Genomic DNA, 10,688 nt, shown 5'->3' on the forward strand with positions numbered 1-10,688 from the left:
TAATAAGATTTATAATAATAATAATAATAATAATAATAATAATAATAATAATAATAATAATAATAATAATAATAATGATAATATAAATAATTATAACTAACAGAGGGAGTAATATGTATTCGGATATGTGTGTGTGTTATAAGTGCAGGAACCAGCTCAATTTATAGATGTGGCCTGAAATCTTTATCCATGCGATCGCATGGATTATGTGAGGGGATGCCATGCGATCGCATTAACGAAATATGATTTAGAAACATTAACGTCATCACTCGAATTATGATTTAGAAACATTAACGAAATATTAAACGTATAACGTTATATTTATTTGTTCCAGATAAATATCTAAGTAATAAAATGTGTTATGTAAAACGTGTTTTAACACTTTAAGATTAATAAAATATTATTAACTTTTAATATAAGGATATATATGAGGTTTCAAATTTATTTAGCAAACAACGAGAACACATTCGTTTGACATTAGACTATGATTAGACAAAGTTAAATACGAAGATTCGAAGACGTAAATAACCAACACGTTCAAACGTAAATATTATACACTCCTGAATGATAATATATATGTTTTATAACGTGATAAAATATAATATATAACTTAAATTTAAAAAAATTTGTTATAAAGACTTAATATATTATTAAATGTGTTGTAGTAAATAACAAGAAGACGATTTAAAGAAGCAAATGACCAAGATATTAAACTGTATAAGTTACATTTCAAATAAGATAATTTATTGGCAAATAAGTCTAATTATTGATAAAGGTACTTATCGCGAAATGTAAAGTACAAGTTTTCTAAGCGCACGAAAGGACGTTCGAAAATCCGGAACCGGGACATAAGTCGAGTGACAACGTATGAGTCATCGGAACAAAAATTACAAATCAACTATGCACGAGAATATAATATAATATATATAATTAATTAATATAAATTATATATATTATATATAATTATAATATTATGTCGACAAACTAAACAACAAAACACAAATGAGCTGGCAGGAGGATCCATGTGATCGCATGGAAAATGGGCATAGAACCCATGCGATCGCATGGGTGTCAGTGGCAGGAATTGTCTATAAAACGAATTCGTTTCTGGCGACCGAATTCATTCCAACTGATATCGGCCAAAAAGTCACGTTTTTACCCCCGATATTGAGCCCTAAAACCATAAAGTTCCAAACTTTATTGCCAAAATAATCACTTTATTGGTTAACTTGGTAGATTTAGTCATTACAAAGGCTATGTTTCAAGAATCACTAAAAACGGATGAGAAACGAGGAAAAACGAGCAAAACCGGCTAAGACGATTAACTCGCGTTTAAATAAATTATTTTATAATTTTTAGAAAAGTTTAATCACTTAACCTCATGTTGTAGGATAATCAACTACGAACGCGTGGGCGCAATAATCGTCAAAAACGGAGCTAAAACGAAGATTCTAGAGCGAAAACGAGAAATCAAGTTACGATCCAGGGAATCAAGGCTGACCAGCACAAAATCCGCCCTGCCATACCACCTGCCATCCATCCTGCTAGTATGAAAACGGCCTGCTAAATACGGCCTGCCAGTGCACCTTTCCAAATGGCCTGCCAGGCGTTTTTCAGAAAATACGGCCTGCCAGTGCACCTTGCCAAACGGCCTGCCAGGCGTTTTTTGGCCAAAAATTATAATTTTGCCCCTAAGCTTTGCTTATAAAAGGAGGGCTTCATTTCTCAATTCAACACACCAAAAAAACGCACCAATTCTTCACTTATCTCTCTAAAATATCTCTCTATAGTCGCTCTCTAGTGATCTATAGGAGATTAGTTCTCTCTCTACTTTCTAGAGAGAGAAAAGTACAGAGATTAGGAAATATAGTTATCTCTCTATTGTCGCTCTCTAGTGATCAGTAGGAGATTAGTATGTAGTTAGTAGTAGAAGCTATCAAGCATTGTAACGCTATGAATATTATGAAGAAATACAAGTGTTATTCTGCCGACATTATCCGGTACTATCTATCCTTTTCTTTTATCAGTTTATTAAAATATTCTTGTTCAATGTTTATGATTTACTGATGTTAGAAATGCTTGTTGCCATAATGTGTGAGTAATTGCTTGATTGTTCGCCATGATTTAATAATGTTAGTTAGGGATAATTATCGTTTCGTAGTTACTTTCTGTCTGTGATATTAAACCTCGTTATTATCGTCCTTCCACCAATAAACGTGATTAAAATCTTTTATAAAGTTGACATTATAAAGGTAATTAATTATCTGTGTTTATACATTGGTCAAGGTATGAACCATCGGAAATACTATAAAGTACATGGGGAATTACCATAGGACCAGATCAAGACATTGGTCAAGAGTATAAGACTCATGTCGATGTACTATAGGACCACTTGAGCATGGTCAAGATTAAAAGCTATGGAACTACTATAAGTCTAGTACATGGTGGATAACTAAGGGATTTATTGGGTAGATTTAAGTAAGGGCTGGTTTAAGTCATAAATGGGAATTTAACGCACTACAATACAAACTAAGCTTATAAATCTTTAAGGATGACTGAGAACTATCTGATGTTCTAACTTGTCTACAAACCCTTAGATTTTACTAAACCATTGATAGAAAGGGATTCGAAACACAATCATAACCACTCACTTGGGTGATACACTAAGGTGTTAAGAAAGGTTGGATATTCTATATATATGACTATGCTACTTTATTCGTGCACCCAAGGTATGCACTGCATCCTAGATGGGCCGCTTATATTCTTAAACCGGATAAAACGTCGGGAGTTGAGCATAGTCCATCCGATCAGAATCTTCAAAGCCTAGTTCCTCGTGACATGCTAATCGGGAAACCGCTTAGTAGGGAATCTAGTGTTCACACTGAGGTATATCTATCTAATGAGTGTCTCGCAATCATCCCGACACTACGTTATCTTAAATCATGGTGAACCACGTCTTCTATGTCTTTAGCTGTTGCATGCTAGCTAGCTTATTTTAATTATATTGCTTTAATATCTTAATTACAATTATATAAACTATTCAACCCAACTATTGCCTTTACACAATTTGATATTCCGGATAAAGTGGTGTCTAGAATAAACCGGTTGGACTTGGTTATTGGATTTTCCGAACAGTCGCCAATTTATTGGGACCAAAAGGATCCTTCCTCTCCACACAAGGTGTACCTGGCCACTAGTCATGGATACTGAATTGTGTATAAATCCAATCTTAATTACTAAATTATGTAGATAAGCTCTGTTTCTAATTCGACCGCTCAAGGAACGACCCTAGGTCATATTTGCCCTTGCTAACCCATAGGAAGGAATAATAGATTTAGGCCCAGCATATATAAATTAAACAATCAGTTTCTCCCGTTGGTATCCTGAACTGATGTTTTGCGACCTAACGACACCGCATAAATAAACTGTCCGATTCGGGCATATCACGGGGTAGTTAAGTTTTTGGCGGCGCTGCCGGGGAGCGGTTGTACGATTTGGAGCCTGTTTAGGTTAGTTAGTTTTTAAGAGAACCTTTTGACTGAGACTAGCTTTGTCAGAAGTTACTAGTTTACCATAGTTAGGTTAGATAATATTAGCTTAATTTAGATTAATTAGAAAATTTAAAATGGACTTCCTTATTAATGAACCTTTAGGATGGTTTAACCTACTTAGACCACTAAGAATTCTTCTGACACATCCTTTCTTCTATCCGATATCATACATTGTACCCATCTGACGAGATCCACACTTACCTAAAGATAGTTCGACAATGGTTGCACGCATCACTCTCACTAACATCACCAAACCCTCGTTAGAAGGACGAGGAGGACCAATACTCTACCCAGAGGTTGGAGCGTCTTTTGTGCCTAAGCATAGCATCATACAACTCATTCAGAATCACTGTCTAATCCATGGCTTACCAATTGACGATCCCAACTCTCACTTAGATAGATTCCTCTCCTTATCCAACTCATATAAGCAAAATGGGGTTGAACAAGATGTAGTTCGTCTGTATCTGTTCCCCTATTCCTTAACTCTTCATGCAAAAGCCTGGTTCGAGGGGTTAGAACCCAACTCTATCACCTCATGGGAGGAAATGGCAACAACTTTCTTAATCAAGTACTTTCCCCCATCAAAACAAATCAGACTTAGGAATGACATCGTAAACTTTCAACAAACTTCTGATGAATCACTCTACACTGCATGGGAAAGATTCAAACACTTGCTTCGAAGATGCCCGAACCACCGTCTTGAGAACTCTGATCAGATTTTGACCTTTTACAAAGGTCTGAATCAGAACAACAAGTCTACTCTTGATGCTGTTTCTCATTGTAACTTCATGAACTTCACTGCTAATAAGGCCTGGAGATTGATCGAGGAGATGACTATGCACCATCACGATTGGAACACGGAAGAGCACATTTCATCAGCAACATCGCTTTCTGCCTCCGATCCTATCAAAACCATAAAATATCTCTCGGAACATATAGAAAACCTCACCAAAGAAGTTGGAGAGCTAAAGAAACTCCCGCCACATGTGTCTGAAGTGCAATTATGCCAGAATTGTACTGAACCACATTCGGCCAAGGTATAGGAGGCTGAATGTGAGGACTCTATTGCCTACACTGATAAGATCCTAGCTCATCCACACAACCCACCCACTAAACCCACTACCCTACCAGAGACAAGTCCAGACGATGTCCTACTGCGAATCATCCACATGATCACAGCAAGACGAGACGCAGCTGACTTAGTCATGACTAATCACCTGAGTAGTCTTGAAAATCAAATAAGCCAGCTAAATTAACGTCTCGAATCTCTAGGTTATCCTAAAAATGACTCAAAGGTGGCATATAGCCAACCTCCAGTTTCTTCTAAGGAGAAGAAACTAACTAATACCCAATCGGTAGTGGTCATTGAGTCATCACCTAAACCCAATGGGAAAGCACCCATTCCATTCCTGGGCCGTCTCAAGCAAAGACATAACAAGATGAAATCTTTCAAGCTTGACGGTAAATTTTTAGACACGGTGTCTAAAAAACCTCATAGTAAGAAGTATTTTAGAAAACTCCTATCAACCAAGGATAAGGTACCCAAAGTACCCAATGTCCCACTGAACGCGGATTGTTCAGCCATTCTCTTAAATACTCTTCCTGAAAAACTAAGGGACACCGGACGATTTACCCTTCCTTGTTCTATCTACCAATCTAGTACTATCCATTCTTTCACTGACCTTGGTGCCATCATCAATCTCATGCCCTACTCACTGTTCAAGAAACTCAAAATTGGAAACCTTAACCCTACCAAAATGAGCATCCAGCTAGTTGACCAATCCACTAGATATCCTAAGGGAAAAGCTGAGAATATCATGGTTAAGGTCGACAAATTCCTCTTTCTGACTGACTTCGTGGTTATGGACTATAAAGAAGACATGAAAACCCCTATCATCTTAGGAAGGCCTTTCATGAATACAGCTAAAGCGATCGTTGACGTTTATTCATGGACTATCACCTTAAGAGCCCGTGGAGAAGAGGTCACTTTCACGATCGACAAGTCTGTATGTCCTTCTGATGGGAACGGCGAAGTAAATACCATCTCCACTAGGAAAGTCACATTCTATTCCGAGAATGAAGAGAAGAAGATAGAAGTAGAAGACAAGAAGAATAATCACTCTACACCAACCCAATCTTCACTCCCACCTTACTTTGATCTTTTAATGACTGGGAAGGATTTCATTCTAAAAGAACTCTCTGAACCAATTATACTTGAAACTCCCGACCAAAGTGACGAGGAGGTGGATGAAGAAATTGAAATGGAGAGCCTGGAGAAGAAGAAAGAGATGGAGGATTCTAGCATCGAAGTAGTTGTTAATGTTGCTACCACATTGGAGACGTCAATGGACATCGTCCCACCTCCATCCTTAGAGTACAACATTACGACCAACCCGAAGTCACAAAGAAGAAAGACGGGTTTTGCGTCAGGGCTACCCTACAAACCATCACTCAAATACATAATGACATACACATCATGGAGTGATGAGGACCCCTTTGACCAACCCGCACAAATCAAGGAGGTAAAAGAAACTGATAGCTTTGTTACACCTCGAGTTAAACAAAGCATTCACTTCACACCACCTTCTCCTCTCATTGGACATACCTTATTCTATGTCCACTTCAATCTCATCGGTATGTTCCAATATTACCTCGTGTGTCTATTGATGGATGCAAGGGAGCCGCCTAGATTTCCTGAAAAATAAAGCTAGAGTCAGGCTCATGAATCGAACAAAAACAAGCGCTTCTCGGGAGGCAACCAGTGTGTTTAATTTTCTATAGCTTTAGCAGTAGTTAGATTAGGATAATTAGGATAATTGAATAAATGAGAATGTGAAACTTAAAATGATATTTTCAAAGTTTGTTACTTGTCATGAACTTAATTGCAATATTTACATCATTTTCAAAGTCTTAAAATTAAAGGCAGTCAACACTTTAAGTGTGGGATTAAGCTTTTTAGTCATACACTGATTTGTTGAATTTTCAAAAACCTAATTTTGAAACCCTCAAGTTTCCAAATAACTTTTTCATCAAAACACAAATCAGTGATTCTATGGCCTAAAGCTTAATCACCTGTCTAGGACTAATGTTTTCTATCTTTACAAGTAATAGACAATTACTGATGCCTGTGGTGGATACTATTTGAATAATGATGAAACGACAAGGAAACCCGCTGATTATTTCATTGCAAGTTATTGGTGGATGTTGTATGGAGGATGAAAACGACTTAATGAGCTCGAGTACACTTCAAGAAGACCGATTCGAATCCAGCGGTAGATGGTTCCGACTCAGTCTACCTTCAGATCCTCAGCTCACAGCCGCACCTAAGGGGAGTAATTCGTTTCTTTCTCTTCGTTTATTTTGCTTCGTTATATCCTTAAACTATACCCTATACTAAGCTTATCACTAAGTGTGGGATTCCAACCCAATATTGAGCTTAGATACATTTTTTGACATGTTCAAACTCTAAGTGTGGGATTTTAGTCCCTAAAATCTAAGAATGAACATTAGGAACAATGTTCCTCTAAGTGTGGGATAAAGGTGTAGTACATTGTAATTAGTTAGGGGATGCTCGGAAAATGTTCTTAACTTAAAAATTTTACTAAGTTTTTCGAGTATACCTACTATTTAGATTCTTTGTCTTCAACGTAAATTTTTCAAAAATTTTGACTAAATGATAATTTCTGAAAAAGTACTTTCGAAAATCAAGCGTGTTTGTTCAAAAAATAAGATAAATGAGGACATAAATCTTCCTAAGGATGAACCAATTCTCTAAAAGAGCATTGCATGACTAGGCATTATCAACCCAATATAATTGTTGTGAGGCACCCCAAAAAAAGGGCCAAATAAGCATTCATTTTTAATGCTTCACTATCTTTTCCGTTGAGAGTGTCGATGTTAGCATTTAGAGTTAAAACTTGACCTTGACATACATTTCAAGGCCAATGGTTAGTAAGCGCCATACGTGGTGTAGGTGCGATACTCCTTCCGAAATCATTCTGAATAGAGAAGACAAAAAACCATCCGTTTCCGTTTCCACTCCACGCATTTAAACCAACCAACTCACATCAAGGAGTTGATGAATCAGAAAATACTCACCCCAAATTCACTATCAAATATGTTACCCTTTCTACCCTCTTTCCTTTCTCATTTCTAAAATCTAGAAATTCAAAAGAGATAGATCGACCAAGTTTACTTCAAACACTTGTCGAAAAATTCCGAAATCCCATACTATTTTTGATAGGTCAAAAAGACCTATTTCTGGTGTAATACCTTTCTCTCTGGGCACAGGAAGAAATAGACAAAGTTATGAAGATGGGATATATATAAAAAAAATAGTTGAGCAAAGTCTCAAAAATAATGAAGAGAAAAGTCTTCAAATAAAAGCATAGATCCCCCAAGAAAATGAAGATTGTGACCCAGGAGGATTGCAGAAAAGAAGCAAAGTCTTCGTTGAAAATCAGCCTTGTCATTTTTAGACGTTGATCATCAATAAACTGAACCGCTTGGATTGTACTTTGTGTTTTGGTCATTTGCGTCTTCAAATCGTCGATTCTGTCTTTACACCCCACTGCTGAACACATGTTTATAAAATATAGGACAACCGGTGCCAAAATGTCATAAATAATAAACCATCCACCCAGCTAAATAGAGTATCATATTTCCTAGAAAAAGTATATCCTCATAAAACCGAAATCTGTCGAATCTCTCTAAATTTCAATGATTCGAAAATCACCCTTTTCGCCATATCAAAACCACCACTTTTCTCCGCAAATCAGCCTTTAAACCCGCTATTCCTCGAGAAGATCAGTGCCGTCCTTATCTAACCGGTGGAGATTTGATTCTTGGTCAAGCCTATGACAATACTTGCAACATGACTGGCTATGAGCGAATTCATTTCATAGATTGATAGGGAACCCCAAAACACATGAGTGATTTGAGTGACCCGTGTAAGAAAGCCAATGTCATGTAACCTCCTCTCATGCTTGCAGAGATAGTTTCTCTCCTTTTAGAAGACGATTTGTCTGATCTTGCTCTTATAATAAATAACAAGTCACTTGAATAATAGAACGGAAATCTTAGAAGCATCCTTGAATTCAAAATAAAAGAGAGGTTTGCTTGAGGACAAGCAAAGTCTAAGTGTGGGATATTTGATATAGGCCAAAAAGTCACGTTTTTACCCCCGATATTGTGCCCTAAAACCATAAAGTTCCAAACTTTATCGCCAAAATAATCACTTTATTGGTTAACTTGGTAGATTTAGTCATTACAAAGGCTATGTTTCAAGAATCACTAAAAACGGATGAGAAACGAGGAAAAACGAGCAAAACCGGCTAAGACGATTAACTCGCGTTTAAATAACTTATTTTATAATTTTTGGAAAAGTTTAATTACTTAACCTCATGTTGTAGGATATTCAATTACGAATGCGTGGGCGCAAGAATCGTCAAAAACGGAGCTAAAACGAAGATTCTAGAGTGAAAACGAGAAATCAAGTTACGATCCAGGGAATCAAGGCTGACCAGCACAAAATCCGCCCTGCCATACCACCTGCTATCTGCCCTGCCAGTATGCAAACGGACTGCCAAATATGGCATGCCAGTGCACCTTACCAAACGGCCTGCCAGGCGTTTTTCAGAAAATACGGCCTGCCAGTGCACCTTGCCAAACGGCCTGCCAGGCGTTTTTTGGCTAAAAATTACAATATTACCCCTAAGCTTTGCTTATAAAAGGAGGGCTTCATTTCTCATTTCAACACACCAATTCTTCACTTCTCTCTCTAAAATATCTCTCTATAGTCACTCTCTGGTGATCTATAGGAGATTAGTTCTCTCTCTACTTTCTCTCTCTAATTTCTAGAGAGAGAAAAGTACAGAGATTAGGAAATGTAATTATCTCTCTATTGTCGCTCACTAGTGATCAATAGAAGATTAGTATGTAGTTAGTAGTAGAAGCTATCAAGCATTGTAACGCTATGAATATTATGAAGAAATACAAGTGTTATTCTGCCGACATTATCCGGTACTATCTATCCTTTTCTTTTATCAGTTTATTATAATATTCTTTTTCGATGTTTATGATTTACTGATGTTAGAAATGCTTGTTGCCATAATGTGTGAGTAATTGCTTGATTGTTCGCCATGATTTAATAATGTTAGTTAGGGATAATTATCGTTTCGTAGTTACTTTCTGTCTATGATATTAAACCTCGTTATTATCGTCCTTCCACCAATAAACGTGATTAAAACCTTTTATAAAGTTGACATTATAAAGGTAATTAATTATCGGTGTTTATACATTGGTCAAGGTATGAACCCTCGGAAATACTATAAAGTACATGGGGAATTACCATAGGACCAGATCAAGACATTGGTCAAGAGTATAAGACTCATGTTGATGTACTATAGGACCACTTGAGCATGGTCAATATTAGAAGCTATGGAACTACTATAAGTCTAGTACATGGTGGATAACTAAGGGATTTATTGGGTAGATTTAAGTAAGGGCTGGTTTAAGTCATAAATGGGAATTTAACGCACTACAATACAAACTAAGCTTATAAATCTTTAAGGATGACTGAGAACTATCTGATGTTCTAACTTGTCTACAAACCCTTAGATTTTACTAAACCATTGATAGAAAGGGATTCGAAACACAATCATAACCACTCACTTGGGTGATACACTAAGGTGTTAAGAAAGGTTGGATATTCTATATATATGACTATGCTACTTTATTCGTGCACCCAAGGTATGCACTGCATCCTAGATGGGCCGCTTATATTCTTAAACCGGATAAAGCGTCGGGAGTTGAGCATAGTCCATCCGATCAGAATCTTCAAAGCCTAGTTCCTCGTGACATGCTAATCGGGAAATCGCTTAGTAGGGAATCTAGTGTTCACACTGAGGTATATCTATCCAATGAGTGTCTCGCAATCATCCCAACACTACGTTATCTTAAATCATGGTGAACCACGTCTTCTCTGTCTTTAGCTGTTGCATACTAGCTAGCTTATTTTAATTATATTGCTTTAATATCTTAATTACAATTATATAAACTATTCAACCCAACTATTGCCTTTACACAATTTGATATTTCGGATAAAGTGGTGTCTAGAATAAACCGGTTGGACTTGGT

At 36.9% G+C, this 10,688-nt stretch overlaps 1 non-coding gene across 1 annotated transcript; it reads right to left on the bottom strand.

Moving 5' to 3' along the window:
• Positions 1–4,144: 4,144 nt before the first annotated feature.
• Positions 4,145–4,251, bottom strand: LOC139856391 (small nucleolar RNA R71). The gene has a single exon (XR_011761874.1). It is a non-coding gene; the product is annotated as a small nucleolar RNA R71 (small nucleolar RNA).
• Between the last annotated feature and the right edge of the window lie 6,437 nt (positions 4,252–10,688).

This window comes from Rutidosis leptorrhynchoides, chromosome 6 (assembly GCF_046630445.1).
Source record: "Rutidosis leptorrhynchoides isolate AG116_Rl617_1_P2 chromosome 6, CSIRO_AGI_Rlap_v1, whole genome shotgun sequence".
Taxonomy (NCBI): Eukaryota; Viridiplantae; Streptophyta; class Magnoliopsida; order Asterales; family Asteraceae; genus Rutidosis; species Rutidosis leptorrhynchoides.